The sequence below is a fragment of the Ochotona princeps genome, chromosome 6 (genome assembly GCF_030435755.1).
Source record: "Ochotona princeps isolate mOchPri1 chromosome 6, mOchPri1.hap1, whole genome shotgun sequence".
In the NCBI taxonomy this organism is placed as follows: Eukaryota; Metazoa; Chordata; class Mammalia; order Lagomorpha; family Ochotonidae; genus Ochotona; species Ochotona princeps.
In genome coordinates this window covers 16,142,411-16,164,243 of record NC_080837.1, presented here as the reverse complement: position 1 = coordinate 16,164,243, position 21,833 = coordinate 16,142,411, and the positions used below count along the sequence as shown (strand labels likewise).

General features: G+C 43.3%; 1 protein-coding gene and 1 long non-coding RNA gene across 2 annotated transcripts in view; one reads left to right on the top strand and one right to left on the bottom strand.

The window, feature by feature from the left end:
- DENND4A (DENN domain containing 4A) overlaps window positions 1-7,453 on the bottom strand; it is a 116,558-nt gene extending 109,105 nt beyond the window's left edge. The window contains exon 1 of the mRNA XM_058665656.1: window positions 7,288-7,453. The gene's annotated coding sequence lies outside the window, so the exon portion shown is untranslated. The remainder of the gene's footprint in view (window positions 1-7,287) is intronic.
- On the top strand, window positions 303-21,544 carry LOC131480527 (uncharacterized). Its single transcript, XR_009245588.1, has 5 exons — window positions 303-422; window positions 6,524-6,605; window positions 6,860-6,971; window positions 10,161-10,264; window positions 21,477-21,544. It is a non-coding gene; the product is annotated as an uncharacterized LOC131480527 (long non-coding RNA).
- The last annotated feature ends 289 nt before the right edge of the window (window positions 21,545-21,833 follow it).

Sequence of the window (21,833 nt, the reverse complement as noted above, 5' to 3'; positions counted from 1 at the left end):
AAACGCTAATCGCAGACCCGCTCGACCCGAGGAGGCGGGAGAGGGCCTGGTTAAGGGACGCGGGGTCCTAGTGCCCACCGTGGAACTGGGCGGAGAAAGGCGGGGCTGAGTTGGTGCTCTCGTGACGTGCGGGAGAGTTGGGGAAAAGCTCCGTGATTCCCCCTCAGGTCGGGAGATCCCGAGCCCCAGGCCGGCGTGGGCGAGACACGCAGTCCCTTCCCCTTTCACTAGCCGGTGCACAGGCATCCGTCGTCACCAGCTGACCCTGGCCTTGCTGAGAGTATCCTGAAACGGCCCTGGCCTTGCTGAGAGTATCCTGAAACGGCCCAGCCCGAGCCCAGCGCGGCGTTCTGGACTGCGGCTCCCTCAGAGAGGGCGCGCGGGTTCACCAGGAAACCCCCTGAGAGGTTAGCAACCACCTGGTAGGTCTCAGTCCCCCACACAGACGGTTTGGTAAAACGGGGAATTCAGAGGGGGTTCTCTAAAAGAAGTACGTTGATAAAACATTATTGCCTGAGGGGGTGCATCATTGGAGCTGGACTATTGGAACCTGACAGTGGCTCCACCATTAATGGCTCTTGGCAGATTGCCTCGGAAAAATGAGGATCACCAAGGTGGATCACCCCCTGCAAGGGGACTCCGAGGGATACGTTGTGCGGCACCCGCCTCAGCATAGTGCCTGAAAGTCTTCAATACAGGTTAGGTTGTTATTTCAGGAACGAAGGGCTGGAGAAACAGGCCCCTAAAAATCCCTAGGGCTTCAGGTCAATGTTCCTAACATGTCCGAATAGGCCCTCCTTTTACTCGTTGCACTCCTTGCACTATTTTCAGCCACTCCATCAACGTTCATTCAGACTCAGAGGAAACTGGTGGTGTGGGAGACACACAATGTCGGCCTTCAGGGAGCTACAGTCTAGCAAAAGAAAAAAAGACAATAAGCATCTCATCCTATTTTGAGGGAAAGCACGCCTTAAGAGGTATGAAAACAATTCTGGGACAGTAAATAACAAAATGGCCTTTTTTTTTTCCTGAAGCGGTCAGGAAAGGAAGGAGAAGTGTGTGAAAGGCTCTTGGGAATTGCTTCAGGCGGTAGGGAAGACCTTGGGAATGTCCTGCAGTAGGAGAGAGCTTAGCTGTGGACCGAGTGGAATCCGTCAGATGGGTTTTCACGAGTCTCTTGTATAAACTGGAGAGGTAGCCGGACCGCTTCCTGGGTCCCCAGGAGACGAAATTGGGAAGGATTTGCAGGAGGGAAAAACAGAGCTTGGGTGTTGGAATCAGTGAGGCTTGCACTATGACATCCTTACTTGTAGTCCTGGTCATTGGTAGACGGAGGAACTGGATTTAAAGGTTTTTTGTTTTTTTTTTTTTTAAGTCTTGAGTAGAGTCTTGTTAACACTAAGTAAGCCAAAACGTATCCTTTCATCTTCATTTTCCTAATTGTGAAGAAGTGAAAATCACATTAAATGCACAAGAAAGCACTGGATCACTGAAAATGGCTAAAATTGTAATTTCTAAGTGTTTTGTGTCATGTTAGCATCATATACAGTTGCCTAACCAATGCTACTTTATCTCGTATTGAATGCAAATGGCAACTATCAGTCCTTTTTTAGTCATTTTTGTACAATCTGCTACTTAGGGAGAAAAATAGGAACAATTGTAGTTTTGTTATTTATATATGCCTACAATAGCCAACAGAATCAGGACTTCAAGCAACCTTTCTGTTTAGAATGCAGGCTTCCCAAGCCCAGTGTAGCCCACTGTCCCACAATGGGACAGTTATTAATGTCATTAATGACAGTCATTAATGTATACATTTTTGATGCTATGTTTCCCAGCAACAAAACATGATTTTAAAGATATTTTATAGAATACACAACATGAGATTTGTCATTTTTAATCATGTTTCTGTGTACAGTCCAGTGGCATAAAGTGTGACCACACTGTGTGCAGCTTTCACTCCTGTCCATCCCCAGAGCTTTTCTTCATTTCAGATTGAAATTCTACCTATGAAACACTCATCCCCCATTCTCTCCTACCTCCAGCTGGCACCTGCTATTCTAAGACATGGAGTTTTTTGGGGGGAGGGGAGGTGCTAATAGTGAAATTTTTCTTTTTGCCACCCCACAAGATGGCTCACAAGCTTCATGGTCAGTGGGGTTATTGGTTCCAATTGAAGGGTTCAATGGACCATACCAAATCAGTTTAGAAACCACAACACCCAAGGAAAAAAAAGGTACATGTCTAGGTCAGATGACTACCTGTGGTACTAGTGAGAAGTACTAGTACAGGAACAGTTCATTTTGAGTGCTGAGGCACTGTTCCATATCCATCACACATGCTCTCTGGGCTTCTAAATGAATGCTGCATAATGACTCAGAAACCAGCCTGCCTCTCCTAGTATGTACAACTGCTCTAAACTAATGCTATTAATTTCCATTAAAAATAAATAACTCCAACCCTGCATAAATTTAATTTTCAAAATCAGTCTTCTAAAGGGCAGAAAAGGAAGCATATTTTTGCCACATTTCCAATAACCAAGCATTCTATAACATATTGAAGCTCAAAAAAAGATCAAAATTTTAAAAAGAATGTTTACTTAATTTTATTTGAAATGCAGAAAGAGAGAGAGAGTGAGAAGTCTTCCATCTGCTGTTCATTTCCCAAATGCCTATAGTCCTTAGGGCTGGGCCTTGCAAAGCTGGGAACTCACTGAAGGTTACCCATGTGGGTGGCAGGGTCCTAAGGACTTGACCCCATCACACAAGTGATGGGAATTGGAATCTGGGTGCACATTAGCAGGAAGCTGGATCCAGAGAGGGTGGAATTAAGACCAGGTCCTCTTCCACGGGAAGAAGGCATCCCAAATAGCAACAACTTCTGTGGCAAACGCCCACTCCAAGATCAAGATTTTGACCTCAAGATACGTGTGAGTCAGCAACTTTTTTCAAAACACACCCTGGATGAAGCACTTCAACTCCAGTAAACCAAAAGCCAAATATCTGTGTTAAACGAGATCCTTTCTGTTGCCACTTAGTGGTTGCAAGAGGCAGTGGTAGTATAAAGGAATAGAAGGAAACTTTAGGGAGTGGTGGATATGTTCATACCTTGATTTAGGATGATGGGCTCAAAGGCATATACATACATCAAATTTATCAAAGTGCACATTGCAAATGTGTCAATTATACCTTAATAAAACTATAAATATCTTTCTCCAAAGTTCAGTTAGGAACCTCTCATTCTTTCCACATTGGACAGATTGAGCTTTTCATTGGTTTTCAATGTTGTTAGACTTATTAAGTCAATTCCTCTTTGGTGAATAGCTTGGCATAGCTAAATGTTTGACTAACAGCAGAAAATACTCTTAGTTGGCCTTTAAAAAGCAAGTATTTTCACATCTGCTACAGAGTATCAATTAAAACATTATAGATACATTGTTAATGTTTCAAAAGTTGGAGTGTTTGCAAATGTTCTCTTTTTAATCAGAGAAAATGGTTTCTGAAAGAACCGTATGAAAACAGAGAGGAGTGGGTATTTAGCCTGCTGGTGAAGCAGAGCCTGTGTCCCACATAGAAGTTGGGAGTCATTTCCTGATTCTGGCTCCTGACTCCAGCTTCTGGTTAGTGAAAACCCTGGGAGGCAGTGAGAACGGTTGGAGTAATTGGGTTCCTGGCAGCTCTGTAGAAGAATTGGAGTGTAGTCCCAGCTCCTGGCTGCTGTCTACCAAAGCCCTGGTTAGTGCAGACTTTTGGCAAGTGAACAATCAGATGAAAGAATTCTTTTTCTCTGTTTCTATGCCTCTCAAATAAACTTTATATATATATATATATATATATATATATATATATATATATATATATATATATATATATTTAAGCAGTAGAGGTTGGCATTGAGGTGCAGCCTGTCAAACTGCCTGCAACACCAGCATCCCATTTAAGAGCACTCTTTGGGTCCCAGCTACTCTGCTTCCAGCCCAGCTGCCGTTGATGCACCTAGGGAAACAGCAGATATAAATGCCTGCCATCCATGTGAGAAACCCGTATGGAGTTCCAGGTTCCTGGCTTCAACCTGACCCAGTCCTAGCTGTGGTAGCCATTTGAACCAGCAAATGGAAGATCTCTGTCTGTCCTTTTTTCTCTATCAGTGTCTTTTAAATAAGTAAAATAAATCTTTAAAAAATATCTTTAAGCAGTAGAAAACTAGTAAGAGTATTTGTATACTCAGGAAGTCTCTTGAAGTATCTCAGTGCCCTTAACTGTCTTATCATATTACTTTTCAACACACCACTGTAGTCACGTTAAACAAACCCTAAGTGTTATTTGGGCAAGGGATTTCAACATTGAAGACTTGAACCAGATAGAAAAGTGTGACCTATACATTTCAGCCCCCATGCCATTTCTGCAATTGTCATCTTTTACATTTGAAAATCCATCTGGCCAGTTCTTAAAGTTCTATTCAAAACTTGAACTTTTTTGAATTTTTAATTTGAAAGGTAGAGAGACATAAACATTACATCCACAGGTTCATTCTCCAAATGCCCACAACAACTGCAGCTAAGTCAGGCTGAAGCAAGAACTCCCAATACATTCTGGATCTTGTTCATGAGTGGCAGGAACCCAAATATTTGAGCCATCACCTGCTGTTTCCCAAGCTGCGCATTAGCTAGATGATGAAATTGGATGCTCAGGTGGGACTTGAACCCAGGCCCTCTCAGGAGATGCAGGCATCCCAAATGGAGTCTCAGCCACTGCTCCAAGTGTCCGCCCCCATATTTCTTCTAAGTTATTTTTAAACCCTGTGGGTTGAATAACACATGAAGGAAAGCTATAAAACCAGCAGCCACTTAAAGCACTAGAAGCTCAAGCTATTGTACAACCTCATTTCCACCTGTGAAATCTGTGCAACTTAATTGCTGTACCATAAGTTTTCCATGTCTTCATATGGAAACTTGGAAGCTTCTATAAAGCTAAAGTCCTTGCCTTGTGCGTGCTGGGATCCCATATGGGCGCCAGTTCTAATCCTGGCAGCCCCACTTCCCATCTAGCTCCCTGTTTGTGGCCTAGGATGGCAGTCGAGGACAGCCCAAAGCGTTATGCATGGGAGACCCAGAAGAAGCTCCTGGCTCCTGGCTTTGAATCGGCACAACTCTGGCCATTGCAGCCACTTGGGGAAGGAATCAGTGGATGGAAAATATTCCTTTCTGTTTCTCCTCCTCTGTATATATCTGACTTTCCAATAAAAATTGTAAAATAAATCTTTAAAAAAAGAAATATCATTTAAGAAGTGGCACATTCTTAACCTGATGCTTGAGAACAGTGGCTAACGGCAGGCAAGAGACAACAGCTAAGTCTTTGCCCTTTTGGTGGCCATCTGAGAAGTCACGCTTGACTCAGCACTTTTTCACAACTTTGAAAATTATCACTTCTCAACATTCTCAAGTTAATCGCCTTACCTCCTTCAACAACTTCTTACAAAATTCAGTTTTTGCTTTTATAATGATCTGCAAAGTAAAATTACTTCTAGAAGTGTCTTTTTAAATGTAACTGTTCATGGAAAAGTATATCCCTTAACTTTACGTGTTAAACCCTTTCTTTATAGCTTCTTAACTAATCCATTTCAGTTAGCGTTTATATGCATACAAGACACTGGGCAGGGACAGAAAGAAGGAAAATGATAGATAAGCATATATTAGGACCAAAAAGGCTTGTTCCCCAGGCATGGAACTTCAGTGTCAGACTATGACAGATTGTACAAATGAATAAACTTGTTGCTGTGGGAGGTGTGGGGATCTGAGTGATTAAGTCTCATCATGAAGATTGAAGGTGCAAAGTAGATAGCATTTGAACCAAATCTAAGGGTACTTAGATTTTCTATGAAAGGTGAGGACATCATTGTCAATGGCTGAGGGTGATACCTGCAGGAAAGACTTTTTTTTTTTAACTTTGAGTCTTTGTAACAGACATCACAAATGAAAGAGATGCTCATAAATTGTTGCAACACTTTGATGGTCTTTGGGAGTGGCCAAAGGTTACAATTATTTGGAAGGATGGATATCTGTGCTGACTTGCAGGAAATGAGTCAGCTTTTCTCCTGTGCTTTGCACTGCTGTGACAGCTAAGCTATTTGGGAAACACGAAGCTGGACAAATCAGACCCCACGAGGCTTTTCTTTTTATTGATTGGTTCAGATGTGCATCCTGCAAGGGTAGACAACAGAGAGACACCCTTTTTATTGTCAAGGTTTAAGGAACCCTGCCAGCAAAAACGGAAACACCTGCAATTCAAAAGAATAAACTTACACCACACACACACACACACACACACTCACACACACTCACACTCTTCTGTTTTCTGCAAAATATCTCAAAAGAGGAGAGCCACAGCTGTAGTCTGTTTCTCTCTGTCTTCATGCTTCAGGATTGTGCCCGAAGAAAGTCTAGGTAGCAGGTTCTGTAAAAATTAGGAGTGCCTTTTCAACTTTTCACATCCAAATGCATTTTTCCTTTACTCAATTTTCCCAGGATTCTTTGAAGTTCACCCATCTATTCAACTGCCTCCAGAGAGCTCAGTTCCAAGTACACCTGAAACTCAACGTTTTCAAAGGTGAACTTGTTATCTTTGCCCTAAACTTGTTATTCCGAAATCCTGACTTCCTTGTTTATTTTTTAAAGATTTGTTTATTTATTCATTCAAAAGGCAGAAAGAAGGAGAGATGTCCCATCCACTGGTTCACTCCCCCACTAGCTGCAGTGGCTAGAGCTAGACCCGGCCAAAGCCAGGAGCCAGAACTCCATTCAGGGGGTCTCTCATGTGGTAGTCCAAGCACTCAGGCTAATATTCCCCACTGCTTTCCCAAGGTGTACAGCGGGGAGCTGTATTGGAAGTGGGGACTCTAAGCAACGTTCATGTGGAATTCTGGCATATGAACCATCAGTCCCTCTGATTTATTAACTATCACCCATTATGCAGGTAGTCACAAAAGTCAGGACCTGTGACTCAGTATCCCCTTTTTGCTCATTAAGAGGCACTTAGTCAATGACTAAAGCCACCTGATGACTTCCTTAACAAATACACCATCCTTCCTCGCCTTTCCATCTGTGCTGCCTCTGATCTAACTTATACTCTTTACGTGAAATCTTAATAGCTATCATCTAATTGGATTTCCTATCTCCTGTCTTTTCCCTCTCCAATGCATGCATTCCTGTATTTTTAAGCTGATCTTTCTATAGACGAAATATGATTGGCTGTTCCAGTCCTAGTTGGAAGTTACCAGCTTCTTCGTTACCTTTTGTTCTGAAAGTTCTTTCTGGAAAGTTCTTCAGTGTCCAGTCTTGATGTTCTCTAGGAAGAACGGGCTGATAGGGATTGTATCCATCTTTCCTCTGCCCATCTCTAGTTTCTCACTGGAACATTTTCAAACTGACAATGCAAGGATTTATTTGTTTGCAAGTCAGAGTTACATAGAGAAAGACATACAGAGAGAGAGAGAGAGAGAGAGAGAGAGACCCTCCTCCACCAGCTGGCCCACTCCCCAAATGGCTGCAATAGCTAGGGAGGGCCAGGCTGAAGCCAGGAGCCCAGAGCTTCCTCCAGATCTCCCACATGGTTCCGGGAGCTCAAGCACTTGGTCTTATCTTCTGCTGTCATCCTAGGCATATCAGCAGGGAGCCAAATCAAAAGTTGGAGCAGTTGATCCCTGAACTGGGGTTCACATGAGATATTGGCACTGCAAGTGGTGGCATTACCCATTAAACCACAGCACCAGTCCCAACACAGGGATCTAAATTGAGAGAGAACATTTAAGACTCTTCTGCCCATCTGTTCACCTTTTTAACACATGTGCATACACAATTACAGATCAGTGTTGTGGTTTGAATAAAATGAGGCTCTTGAAGCCATGCATAGATGGGTGAAAATTTCATCCAATTACCATGTTCAGGAGGTAAGCTTAGTGGGAGAGCCTCATTTAGTAGGAGATCTTGAGGCAAACCCTCAGATCTCCCCAGATCCTGAATCTAGCCCAGCCATGCTTTCTGCTTCCTGGCTCACATTGTAGTCCTTCCACACACACTCCTTGCTCTGTGCCAATCCAGGGATCTGCCAACAGAAGCACCATTGCTAGCTGCCAAACTATTGGGACCACTGACCTTGGATGGGGAGCCGCAGAAAATGTGAGCTGAAACATGCCTATTTTCCCCACAAGTAACTTGTGTTGGGTATTTCGTTCTAATAACAAAAAGCTGACTAGTGCAATTAGTTGGTTATATCAAGGACAAAGTAAACCCAGAAGGGAAAAACTCTAACAATTAGCTCATTCAATCTTTGAAAAGTAATAGCTTTTTAAAAATAAATATTTAAATTTGAAGCAAAAACAGATCTATAAGATCCCTTGAGAAGTAGTTTTTCTGTTAATTAAATGATCCCACAGGCTATTTTAAGCTCTCTAGTATCAGCATTACTGTACTATCTCAAAGGAATTGATATCCTTCTTCTATATTCTCTATTCATAACCCTGCATGATTTCATATTTGGTTACAATTATCTTAACAGCATGTTTAATAAATGTCATTTTATTCATTTAATGAAATTTAGAGATTATAATAATAAAGCACAGCATTTAAAATGATGTTCAAAAGGAAACAGAAAGAAGTTGAGTTGAGGCTTTTATTTGAATGTGTTTGAATTGAAATGAAAGGAGGACTTTTAGGAAGACAACACCATGGGGCAGTGCTGTCAAACTGCCACCTGCCTGTGCAGTTGCCTGTCTGGAAGGTGATGGATGATGAGGAGAAGAAAATAGAACTGTGGTGTTCTCTTTTTACATTATTTTTCAAGAAGGTTTATTTATTTGAGAGGCAGAGTTATAGGGAGACAAAGAGAGAGCATCCATCCACTGGTTTGCTTACCAAATGACTGCAGTGGCCAAGGTGGGAGCAGGCACAAGCCAGAAGCCAGGAGCTACATCAGGGTCTCCCATTTGCATGTTAGGGGCCCAAGGACTTGGGCCATCTTCTGCTGTTTATCCAGACTTGTTAGCAGGGAGCTGGATTAGAAGTGGAACAGCTGGGAATTGAACCAGTGCTCATATGGGATACTGGCATCACATGCAGAGAGTTAGCCCGTTACATCACAGTGTCAACTTCAGATCCATAAAATTGCTGATTTAGGGATGAAAATGGTCTCTAAAAGTATGTCAGAAAGTTTTTGGGTAAATGAAATTTGAAGATAAGTTTATTTTGATGCAAACATTTTTTCGAATCCATGCATACTTTCTTTATGATATGCATATTCCATGAACTTTAAAAAATTGTATGCATGACCTAAAATTATAACACAATTACATTTTTTCTTAAATTCCACTTCCCATGAACTGCTTGAAGTACTCCTTATGTAACAACACAGATTACTAAAAAAAAATTTTTTTGTTTTTAATTTGAAATACAGAGAGACAGAGAATGTTCCCACCCTAGTTCACTCCACAGAGGCAGGTGATGGCCAGGGCCGGGCTTGTTCGAGCTAGGCTAAGTCTGAGGATCATGGGAATGCAGTTTAGGTCTCCCAGATGTGTAGTAGGGACTCAACTACTTGGACATCACCTGTTACTTCCTAGAGTATGCATCAGCAGGAAACTAGACTCAGGAGTGGAGCTGGAACTCAAACCCAGACACTCCTATATGGTGTCCCAAGCAGCAGCTTAGCTGCCAGGTCACATGTCCACCGTAACTCGGGTCACTTTTAACTAGCTGTATGCTGAAAGAGAATAGGGGATCTGTGGCATTATGAAAATAGACAAAAATTTATTCTTTCATCTCAGAGTTTCATGATGACTACATGAATCAAGGCAATTTTTGCCATAAAACAAGGGCCAAGAATTGAAACACTAGTGATAATAAACATCATCACTGATTACCAAGGAGAATCTTGAGGGTGGAGTTCAGGTAACACATAGGATGATTGGACAGCAGTAGGACTAAGTGGACTGAGTTAAATAATAATTGCATGGGGTAGCCCCATGGCCGCATGGAGGGTGTTGGAAGGGGACATCCTCCCCCAACCGGGTTCAGGGGCACACTCTGGGAATTTGGGGTTATGGATTTGCAGGGAGATTGGTATATCGCACGGGTGAGAATGAGCGATGACCTGTGTATTCATGCCCAGGTGAGAAATTACTGCTGAGGGACATCCTTGGAAAAGACCACCATACGTGTAAGTGAGGAATGACTCCAGAGGGACTCCCAAGGACAAATCCACTGTACTTGCAGGTAAGTGAGAGGACTGAGACATGGTGGTTTGAAGGGGAGAGACTGGAAGACTTTCATGGGTTAGACCAATGCATCAGCCCATGTGGGAGTTCTGAGCTGGGCTTGTTAGCATGGAACATTGCTGACTACCACACACCAACCCACATGAACGCTAGGGCTGGGGGACTGTCTGGCAGGGCAGGATCCCAGTAACTGACAGTGAGAATTGAACACTTGGATGGGTCACACTGGACAAGGGCAATGACACTAACCAGCACACAAAAGAACCAGGTTTGGGGGTAGATTCTGTGGGGGATATGTGGGCCAAACCCTGTAGAAATACAAGTCCCACTGGTTAGCTCAAGATTTGGAGTGGGGATGGGCTGAGCTAGGTGTGACCATAGAATCCACCAACACTCACAGGTACAGGGAATGGGAACAGTCTGGGCAGGCCCATGTGGCAGCACCCACATGAACACCCTAAAACAAGATGTGGGGCAAGTTGAGCCGCAACATCCACCAGCTCATACAAAGGCTGGGACAGAGGGGGCAAGCTGTGCCGGGTGGGTCATGACACCCACTGGCATGCAAGAGATCTGATTCTGGGAGTGGGCCGAGTGGGGCAACCCCCTTTGGGTCATAGCTACCACTTACAAGCACATGGTCCAGGCCTGGGACTTGAATAAGCTGGGCAAGGTAGCTCCAACTGTTGGCTAATGTCTGAGTTGGTTTTGGAAGGGGCTAGACTGGGCAGGGCTGAGCAGACTTTAGCCCATGGGCAAGTACAGAAACCAGGAGGCAGCACAGGTCACGCTGAACTAGGTTGCTACACCTGCCGGTTTGTATGAGCCAGGGATGGGAGCAGACTGATCATGGCCAGGGTCCAGCACCCACCAGCGAGAGTTGAAACTGGGAGCTGACTGGGTCAGGTCAGGCTGTAGCATCCAAAGGCAAAAGCCAAGACAGTGAGGGGCTATGTCAAGATGGGTCAGAGCAACCAACTGGCACAAGCAAGACCTGTGGCTGAGAACAGGCCTGGTTGGAGAGCTAAGGGCTCTGGCTGGGTTGTGGTTCCCGCTGGTGAGCAAGATGGCCGGATTCAGGGCTGCACTGTGATCTGGACATGGCTGCAGTCTCCCTCAGCACAAGTGTGTCCGGGGTCTGGAAGTGTGCCAGGCTGGGCTAGACTCCAGCACCCACTGGAGCTTGTGAGAACCAGGATAGGTATAGAATGGGCTGGGTCTGGTTTTTGTCCCTACTGAGCCATGCATGAGCTGTGCCTGGGTGTGGACCAGGCTTGGCTGGGCTGTAGCACCCAACAGTAAGAACCAGAATGGGTTGAAGGCCAGTCAGGAAAGGCCACTGTTTCTTCTAGGACAGGATGCGGACTAAGTAGGGCTGGCCCATGGATCCACTGATGAGCGCAAGATCTGGCAATGGGAGAGGTTCTGATTTAGGAGCTTAGGGAACTCCTCTGTTGGGACACAGTCCCTGCAGTAGAGCACAAGAACCATGATAGGGAGCAGCCCAGACCAGGTCAGGGAATGGTACCTATTGGCATACATTTGGCTCAGGTCTGGGGCAAACCAGGCTAGGCCAGGTCACACCACCTGCAGGCAAACCTGGGAACCAGCATGGTGTTTGAGTCATGGCGGGTTGAGCCATAATACCAGCCAGTTCACATGAGGGCCAGGACTTGGGGCTGCCTGGGTTTGGCTGGGCAAGGCTGTAACCACTACTAGCATGAGCTGGAATTGGGTGTGGGGAGGCTGCCAGGTTGGGTCAAGCTATAGCACCCACTGTCAAATGCCAAGGTGAGGCAGGCCATGCCAGACTTGGCCACAGCACCCAACCAGCACACATGAGAACTGGGAGGGTGGGATGGGTATGGAGTGAACATGGTATGGGGGCTGCATGGGTCTCCCATGCTGGACTGCCACTCCCACTGGTGAGCGTGAGAGCTGAGATTGGGGGAAAACCAGGCTTAGGTAGGACTACAACACCTGCTGGCCTGCATGTGAGCTGGTTTGGGGGAAAGCCAGGCTCAGTTGACTATTCCTACTGGTACATGCATAAGCCAGGGTGGGTGTGGGTTGGTTGGGCTTTACCGCACCATCAGCTGGCAGATGCTGATACTGGGGGCTAATTCTGTCTAGTTAACCTGCAGAATTAACTGGAAAGTGCAGGATCCAGGAGTGGGAATGGGTCCATTAGTGAAAGAGTGGGCACCTCCCTCTTGGGTTGCCACTCAGACTGGTGAGCATGAGAACCAGGACTGGGACAGACATAGCTAGACAGAGAGTGGCACCCACTGGCATATGTGTGGACTGGATAATGGGGCTGGTTGAATTGAACTAGGCCCCAATGCCTATTGACATGTATGAAAGCTGAATGGGATGTGGGACAGACTGAACCAATCTGCTGTACATATTGGCAAGCATGGGAACCAAGGCAGGGGGCAGGCCTAGACGGGGTTTTTGTGAGTTGCTCTGACTAAGCTGCAGTTCCCACCTGTTTGCTTAGGGCTGAGTGTGGTGGGCAGGATTGGGCTGGGTTGCAACACCCATTGGTTTGCGTAGAAGACAGGGCTGGAAACAGAACTGATCCAGCAATTGCAACCACCAGAATATGTATAAGCTGACTTGGGTGATGGATTGTGCTGGATCCTGTATTTACAAGCACACACAAGAATCAGGTCTGGAATCACCTCAGATGAGGTGTCTCTGGGGATTCCCTGAACTGAACTGCTGGACTCAGAACTCCAACCATGGAGAGAATTTTAGGTTCCATCGTCTGACCATGGAGTGCATGTGTCAGAGCTGAGCCTCCTCAGTGGCTTGGAGCAGTGGACAGCATATCCAGGTGCACATGGAGTATATGGCAGTACATTTGAACCTGCAGAGGACAGCTGGTACCATAATAGAGGACAGAGTACAGAACAAATTGATCAACTATCCCAGCCAAGAGTTGGCAGTGAAAATCTGGGCAAACGGATGCAAAAGGTGGACTATGTCAGCTAGTAGAGAGATTTTATCATGCTTGGATTGGAGTGATGAGATTGGCAGCAATTCAGAATTGTTGAGCTATCAAATCCACTTGAGCAGCGTCCTTGGAGCATGGCCCACATTGGGGACCCTGGGATGGTTGGGAGGCTGGGTGTGGCATCCCCTCTTATCTCCCCTCTTCTCCCAGATATAGGAAGGAAAAAAAGAGAATGTGGAAATAATGGTCTTACCCCCTTTTCTCTAGCCCTTGACCCTTCGCATCCTAATTAACTATGTAAAAATCATCAAAATAAATACATAAAATCTAAAAATAAAGAATAATTGGATGTGGGGCAGAAAGTTAGGATAAGATTTAAATTTTATCATCAGACTCACATCAAATGATTTTTTGAGAACAGCACTTTATAAGTTGATTTGGTGCTTCTCTGACCCAGAACATAAGCTTTTTGAGTAGAAATGAACTTCAGGAGCGCTCCTGATGGTTATTACGAGAGGGGGTGGGGACCCAAAATTGGAAGAAGGCAAGGACCAGAGAAAGCTCCTCTCCCTAGTCCTGAAGGAAGTTTATTGTTCTTCTGTTTCTACGGACCGCTCAGGGATCCTGGCTGCTGTTCCAATGACCTTGGATCCTGCAAGGCAGGATTTGGGCTTCTTCCATCCCATGTGGTAGATCCAAATGGGGGTGGGTGACTTCAGAGTTCTTGGTCTCCGAAGGCACTCCATTTCCCCGTAGTCTCCTTGGCAGTAGGGATGTAGTCCTCGATGCTCATACTGATATCCTTGGTGAGGATATAGGAGTCTTCAGGGTTGGGATAAAAGCCTCTTCCTGTCTACCTGCTCCCCTCTGGGGACCCCTCCCTGCTCTATGCCCATGACCTCCTGTTAAAAGGTTGTTAGGATTACTCCTAATTCCCCCATTTGCCTTTGTAGTTTTGCTATTGTCTAATGCTAATTTGAGTCTGTTGTCTATGAGTTACCAGTTAGGATCCTGATAGGTTATATTTCCCATCTTCCTCACACCTTCTAGGGTGATGTAAGATTTCTCTGCTCTCCCTCCCCATTTCCAAGTATCATGGGGCCTTACAAGTACATTAGGTTTTACAATTCTTTGATATAGATCATAAGCAATCTGCCTCATATCATTGGTTACTTCACAACATCTTATTGCAACATGCTTCAATGCTATAAACTGCTAAATACTAAAATTAAAATGGGCATGAGATAGTTGAATAACAATCTAAGCCATTTTAAGGTGTATAGAATATGGTTGAATATAAACCAAAATTGAAATGTCTATGAAGAAGTCACAGTTTGTGGTTGAGAACCTGCATTTTCCTATTAACATATTGGTTAATCAATACCATGTCAATGCCACAATGTTGTAAATGGTTGGAAATATTATGTTGGGGCTTTTAATTGATTGGGATGATACTCTGCTGGCTCTACCTTCAGACCAGAGATGGTCTCACCAAGAAACCATTGAACTTACCAGGACAATAAGATGCTGGACTTTATGCTTGGTAAATACCTCCAATGAAAGAATGTCAACTGAATTTGAACTATGGAAATGCAACAAGGTGGAGCAATCCGCCGTGGGGGGAGGGTGTGGGGAGGGGCGGGGGGAATCCCAGTGCATAAAAAATGTATCACATAAAGCAATGTAACTAATTAAAAAAAATATATATATATATATATATAAAAGAAAGAAATGAACTTCAGAGATCATCTAGTGTCTGTTGCATTTTCAAAAAAAAAAGGTGATCATTTGTCCACTTGTCTAGCTTGGACTGGAACCTAGATTTCCAAGTACCTAATTCTTTACTTTCTTTTACCTCAATGGCAATCGTTTTGAGAGTTCAGTGCTCCAAACTCTGCCTGAAGTAATCTGGATAGGTACATGGAGGAAATCTTTATATTAAAGATGAAAAAACTGCAGTTCAGAAAAAGATGGTTTTCACCACATCACCAGGCTGGACTAGGCCAGCACCCAGGCATCTCTATCTTTTTGGCCAATATGCACGTACCATGTCACACTGTCTTGTGGATTTAAAAAGCAGATATTAAAAAAACCATGTGCCTCAGCATGGAATTTGCTTCCTTCAGGCTGGTACAATGACTCAGTTGGCTAATCCTCTCTCTCAAGTACCAGGATCCCATATAGACACCAGTTCATGTCCCCACTGTTCCACTTCCCATCTAGCTCTGTGCCCTGGGAAAGCAATAGAGGATGCCCCATATCCTTGGCACCCTGCATTCACATGAGAGACCTGGAAGAAGCTCTTGGCTCCTGGCCTCTGACCAGCTCAGCTCTGGCTGTTGCAGCCTTTTAGGGAGTAAAGCAGTAGATGGAAGATCTTTCTCTCTGTCTCTCCTTCTCTCTGTAAATCTACCTTTCAATAAAAATAAATAATTCTTTCTTTAAAAAAAATAAAAAGAGAAGAATTTGAAATATCACAACACCTAATAAAAAAGTTATTTTAACAAAACAATTTGCTTCCTCAGTATGCATGTATTTTACTTTGTGCCGTTACAGGCAATACTGTCTGTTAGGAAAATGTTGCAAGACTGTTTTACACATACGTTTTTGTGTAGACACATTTCTTCTGTCTCTTTGGGTAGACACAAGCAAGCAGGCTTGCTGGGTCTCATGATTAGTTTATTTGACTTTGTAAAAAGCTGTCAAACTATTTCAAAAAATGGCTGTAACATACTGTGTTTCCACAATATGTAGTGTGAGAGTTCCAGTTACTGTACTTAGTATTGACAAGTTTGGGGTGTTTGGATTGACATGGATCTTAAATTTTCTTTTTAATTAGTTTATTTTCATTTGTGAGGCAGGGAGACAGGGATAGAGAAAAAGAAACCGAAAATTCTTTTCTACTGATTCTACCCCAAATTCCAGCAATGGCTAGAGCAGGGCCAGGCTGAAGCCAGGAGCTGGGAAGTCAGTCCAGAACTCCCATGTGGGGACAGTTCCAACCCTTTGCCGTCATCTGCTGTCTCCAGGATGTGCATTAACAGGAAGCTGGAATTGGGAGCAGAGCCACACCTGGAACTTAGTTACTCTGATAGGGGATACAGGTGTCCCAGCTGGTACCTTAACTGCTAAACCAAATGCCTGCCTCTGTTATGTGTTTTATTAAAAAAAAAATGTTTTTAGCCAGTGGCATGATGATGATATATCATTGAGAGTTTCCTTCGCATTTTCCTGATGACTGATGACGTCCAGTAAGCTTTGATAATATTTCAATGTGTCAAAGGTTGATACATTACTAAATCACCCTTCCTACCCTGAAGATGATAGAGGTAGGATTTTCTCAAGTTCCCAGCTCTAAAGCTGTTGTCTTCTTCAAAGCCCAAAATGGAAGCATTAAAAAACAGACAAGGCCAGTGTTTTTGCAGCAAAGTACCCAGCTGAATCCCACGGCGCTGGTAGTGATCTAGCTCCCTGCTAATGTGCCTAGCAAGAAAATGAGATAACAGTGCAAGCATGTGACACCCCTGTTATCCATTTGGAAAATTCAGTTGGAATTTCAGGCCACAGGCTTCAGCCTGGCCAACCCTAACCAGTGATGCCACCCTTGGAGTAAACCAACAGATGGAAGATTCTCCCTCTACCTCCCTCCACCCCTTTCTGTATCTCTTCCTCTCTGTCACTGTGCCTTTCAAGTAAGTAATACTTTTTAAAATAAAATAAAATAAAAAGTAAACGAGAGTAAGCATTAGTCTAGCAAGATACCCATAACCCATGTTCTGAGAATGCATCTTATGAAAAAACTCCATGCATTTTAAAATGTTCGCACTAATACAAGTATCTTAAAAATGTATTTCATTTCATTTGGAAGGCAGTGAGACAGAAAGAAAAACAGACAGATCTGTCTGCTAGTTTACTCACCACATGACCACAAAGGTCTGGGTTGGCCCAAACAAAAGCCAGGAGTCCCAAACTCCATTCAGATCTTCCATCTGGGAGTTAGGAATCCAAGTGTCAGAGCCATCACTACTGCCTCCTAACATGCATGCTAGTAGGAAGATAAATCCAAAACAGTAGAGCCAGGGCTCAATTTAGGTACTCTGGTATGGGATGTGACCAGCCTAGCTGGGGCCCCGGACACAAAATGCCCACCCCTAAATTTAGGTTTTAATTATGCTTTTTTGGTGAACTTTTTAAAATCCTCGTGTAAGGGGGCACCTAGAGTTCAAATGAAGCTTGCCAAGTTATATTAGAAAGCCAGCAGAGTATATTATTCATATCCAAAGGCATATGTAAGAAATAGATCTAAGGAAGAAACTTTAAAAAGTAAGCAGAATAATAATGCAGCCACAAGTGGAACTATAAATTAGGTTAAGAAGTGGTTGTAGCTTTGGGAGAGTTCCTTGTTTGTTGGCTTGACCCTTTACTTTACTTAAAAGTTTCGTTTTATTTGTCTACAGAACATGTGCAAAGTCAAACAAGTTGCCTAAATACATTTAATACACTCTAAAAAATTGAGTGCAGAAGCTTTGTCAATACTTAAGCAAATGCCCATATTTATGGAAAAACAGAATTTTCTAATGTTAGTAAGTTCCAAATTTTAAAATAATAAGTTTAAAACAAATCTTTGTACCTAGGGAACATAATGAGTCTGTTTATAAAGAAGTATAATAATGCAAAATTGACTCTAACTAATAATATATATGCCTTTCCAAAGAAACAAGGAAGTTGAAACAAGCACATTTGGGGGGTTAAAGTCTGTTAGAAACAGTCGTAGGAGCTGGCATTTGGCATAGTGAGTAGAGCCATCCATAGTGAGTAGAAAACTCTATAATCCTATGTGGGTGCCAGTTTGCTTCCCAGCTGCTCCACCTCTAATCCAGCTCTCTGCTAACAAGCCTGGGAAAGCAACAGAAAATGACCCAAGTGTTTGGTTCCCTGCACCCACTTGGGAGACACAGATAAAGCTCCTAGTTCCTGGCTTTGGCTTGGCCTAACCACGAACGTTGCATTCATTTGAGGAGTGAATCTCATCTCTCCATCTCTCCCTCTCTTTCTTTCTGTAACTCTACTCTTTTCAAACAAAATAAAATAAATCCAAAAAAAAAAAAAAAGAAGAAGAGGGCCCGGCGGCGTGGCCTAGTGGCTTAAGTCCTCACCTTGAACGCTCCGGGATCACACATGGGCACCAGTTCTAATCCCGGCAGCTCCACTTCCCATCCAGCTCCCTGCTTGTGGCCTGGGAAAGCAGTCGAGGACGGCCCAAAGCCTTGGGACCCTGAACCCGCGTGGGAGACCCGGAAGAGGTTCCTGGTTCCCGGCTTTGGATCGGCGCAGCACCGGCCGTTGCAGCTCACTTGGGGAGTGAATCATCGGACGGCAGATCTTTCTGTCTGTCTCTTCTCCTCTCTGTATATCTGACTTTGTAATAAAAATAAACAAATGTTTAAAAAAGAAGAAGAAGAAAGAAGACATAATGCCCAACCTATGTCCTCAGAACTGAAAAAACCCAAATAATTTGATTAATTGGATTAGAAGCTGATTTGAGTCAATAAAAATACTGCTCTAACTAGAATGGATCAAAAGATATCTTCCAAAAGACACTCCTTTTGTCCCTACAGCCACTTTGACTCATGAGAAAACAATGCATGGTTTCAGTGAACACACTGTCTAGAAAACAAGGTTTGATTCCAGATGTTAAGCAGCTGTAGAGTACTATCTGTCACTTTCTGGGGCTGGAACTGGAAGATACTTGCGAAGTGTCTTGTTGCTAAGAAATCTGTGCCATTGCATCACGACGATTATGTTTCAGTTCCTGGGAAACGTCATAGCTGGAGTCTAAGAATGCACACTTGGGTATTTTTCTTTGTGACCTAGTTAACTTCCTTGAAATGGGAAGCTATGATGCTGTTGTTTTCAAGAATGGTGCAAATGGTTTTGAAGCTTTTGTAAGGTCCTTTCAAATAAACAGTCTGTAACTCCAGAAAGAAAGGGACTGTTCCCTTACAACAGGACTTTTGTGGAAAGCCAGGACAGGAGATGGTTCATGGAAGGACTGTGTGTGGTTTAGTTTTATGTGGGGGAAGGGAGTCTTTTCTTCTTCTTCTTTGATATTGATCATAACTGAGAGGCTATTATGATATTAATCAATCCTAGTCCAGCTTCCAGGATACTAAAGAAACCATGTTTTTTTCTTTCTTTTTTTTTTCTTTTACTTTCAATGAACCATCTCCCCTCTACTCTGAGAACAAATAATCTTTCTGATTATTTCATAACAAAGGACCTCTCATGTCTTGCATTACATTACATGTCATTCATTTTGTGAATAGTTGTCCCAGTTCTTCATAATATAGCTTGTAACAACCTGTGTGTTTGGATAGAGTACTTGTCAGTTCTCATCTCCGGAGCGAGCATTTGTCACAGTGAGTAAGATGCTGTTTGAAACACCCACATCCCATATCAGAGAGCTGGGCCTAGCTTCTTGTTAACGTGCACCAAGACACAGCTCAAGAACTTTGGTCCTTGCCACTATTTAGGACACTGTATTTGAGTTCTGGGCTCCTGGCTTCAACTCTGTTGTACCCAGTTAAGAAGAGAACCGGTGGATGGAAAATATTCTCTTTTTCTCTTTCTCTCTCTGTTACTGTCTTTCCAATAAAATGACGAAATAAATAAGTAAAAATTGGGGACTGGCATTGTAGCTCAACAGGCTAACCCTTCACCTTCAAGCATTCCTTATGGATGCTGTTTCGTGTCCCGGATGCTCAACTTCTGATCCAGCTCCCTCCTTATGGCTGGTTCATAATCTAGGGTCCCTGCACTTGTGTAGGAGACCAAGAAGAAACTCCTGATTCAGATCAGCTCATTTCCAGCCACTGTGGCCATCTGGGGAATGATCCAGCAGATGGAGCATCTTTCTCTCTTTTTGTATGTATCTCTCTGTGTCTTTCAAATTAAAATAAATAAATTATAAAAAGAAAGAAAAATTAGTAAACATTTAAAATCTAAGATGAAAACTAAGTTTTAAAAAATTATTATCAAAAACCTTTGGGAGTAGGCCAAACACGGTAGCCTAGTGGCCGAAGTCCTTGCCTTGCATGCTCTGGGATCCCATATGGGCTCCAGTTTGTGACCCACCTGCCCAACATCCCACCCAGCTCCTTACCTGTGCCTGGGAAGGCAATAGAGGATGGTCCACAGACTTGAGACCCTGAACCCACATGGGAGACCCAGAAGAACCACCAATTCCTGGCTCCTGGCTTCAGCTCCAGTCATTGTGGCCACTTGGGATGTGAATTAGTGGATGAAAGATCTTTCTCTCTGTCTCTCCTTCTCTCTGTAAATCTGACTTTCCAATAAAAATAGGTCTTTAAGAAATAAAATAAAAACCTTTGGGACTTCAAACTATGCATTTACAATGGAAATTCTACAGTCTTACTCCTTTTCCTCAATCAGCCAATAATAATCTACAATTAATTTATATAATGGATTTCCTAGCTCCCATTTTTATCCTTAGGCCCCATTTCAAACCTTAAAACTTCAAAGAAATTGCATAGGACTACATATCTTACTGGTTTCAGCAAGTGAGAAGCCATCTTTGTTCTTTCAATAGGCTTCAGAATTCTCTGGTATAAAGATGACAATCATTTGTTTAGATGATGATTTTTTCTTATTCCAATGTTATGCTAAACTTTAAAGTTTCTACGGCAACCTTTAATAAAAACAGGATTTATGTAGGGTAGAAGCATAGAGAACTTAAACTTTCTATTTAAAAAAAATCAGTTATCTGGGGCCAGTGTGGTGGTGTAGCTAGCTAATCCTCAGCCTGTCATGCCAGCATCCTGTATGGGCAGCTGTTCATGTCCTGACTGCTCCCCTTCAGATCCAATTCCCTGCCGATAGCCTGGAAGGCAGCAGAGCATGGCTCAAGTCCTTGGGTCCCGGCACCCATGTGGCAAACCCACGAGAAGCTTCTGGCTTCTGGCTTTTGATCAGCTCAGATCTGGCCACTGTGACCATGTGTGGAGTAAACCGGTGGATGGAAAATTTCTCTCTGTGTCTCTGCTTCTCTCTGTGTAAATCTGCCTTTCAAATAATAAATAAATAAATAAACAAATAAATAAATAAGTAAGTCAGTCAGTCTAGGGAAAAAATCAGTTATCTACCAGATGACTTTCATGTGAGAATGATGTGCTATATTCTCTCCCCTAATCTTGGTTTTCTTTTTCCCTTGCTGTCCTTTGGTCTACAACAGAAACAATTATGTTACAACCACACAAGCAGGGTTTTGCAACAGAATGGCCTTGAAATAGAATCCTGCCCAGTTGAAAACTTAGGCAATCCAAATTGAATAAATGAAACTCTGCCTGCCGGATGCACATGCTTCTGCTTTAGAAGGAACATTTTCTCTTTTTTTCAAAATGTTACCCTTTAAGGGAGGGTGTAGTTTCTCCATATCACAGTTCTTACTTGCTGTAATATTTAGTCACAGCCTGGCAACTAAAACACAACCCTGTCATCTACCAGGGTCACTTTTCATCGCTAAAATGCAGCTTCAGAAAGTACGTGTGTGCTAGTGTGTGATTACCTACCATAATGTCTCTCATTTCCT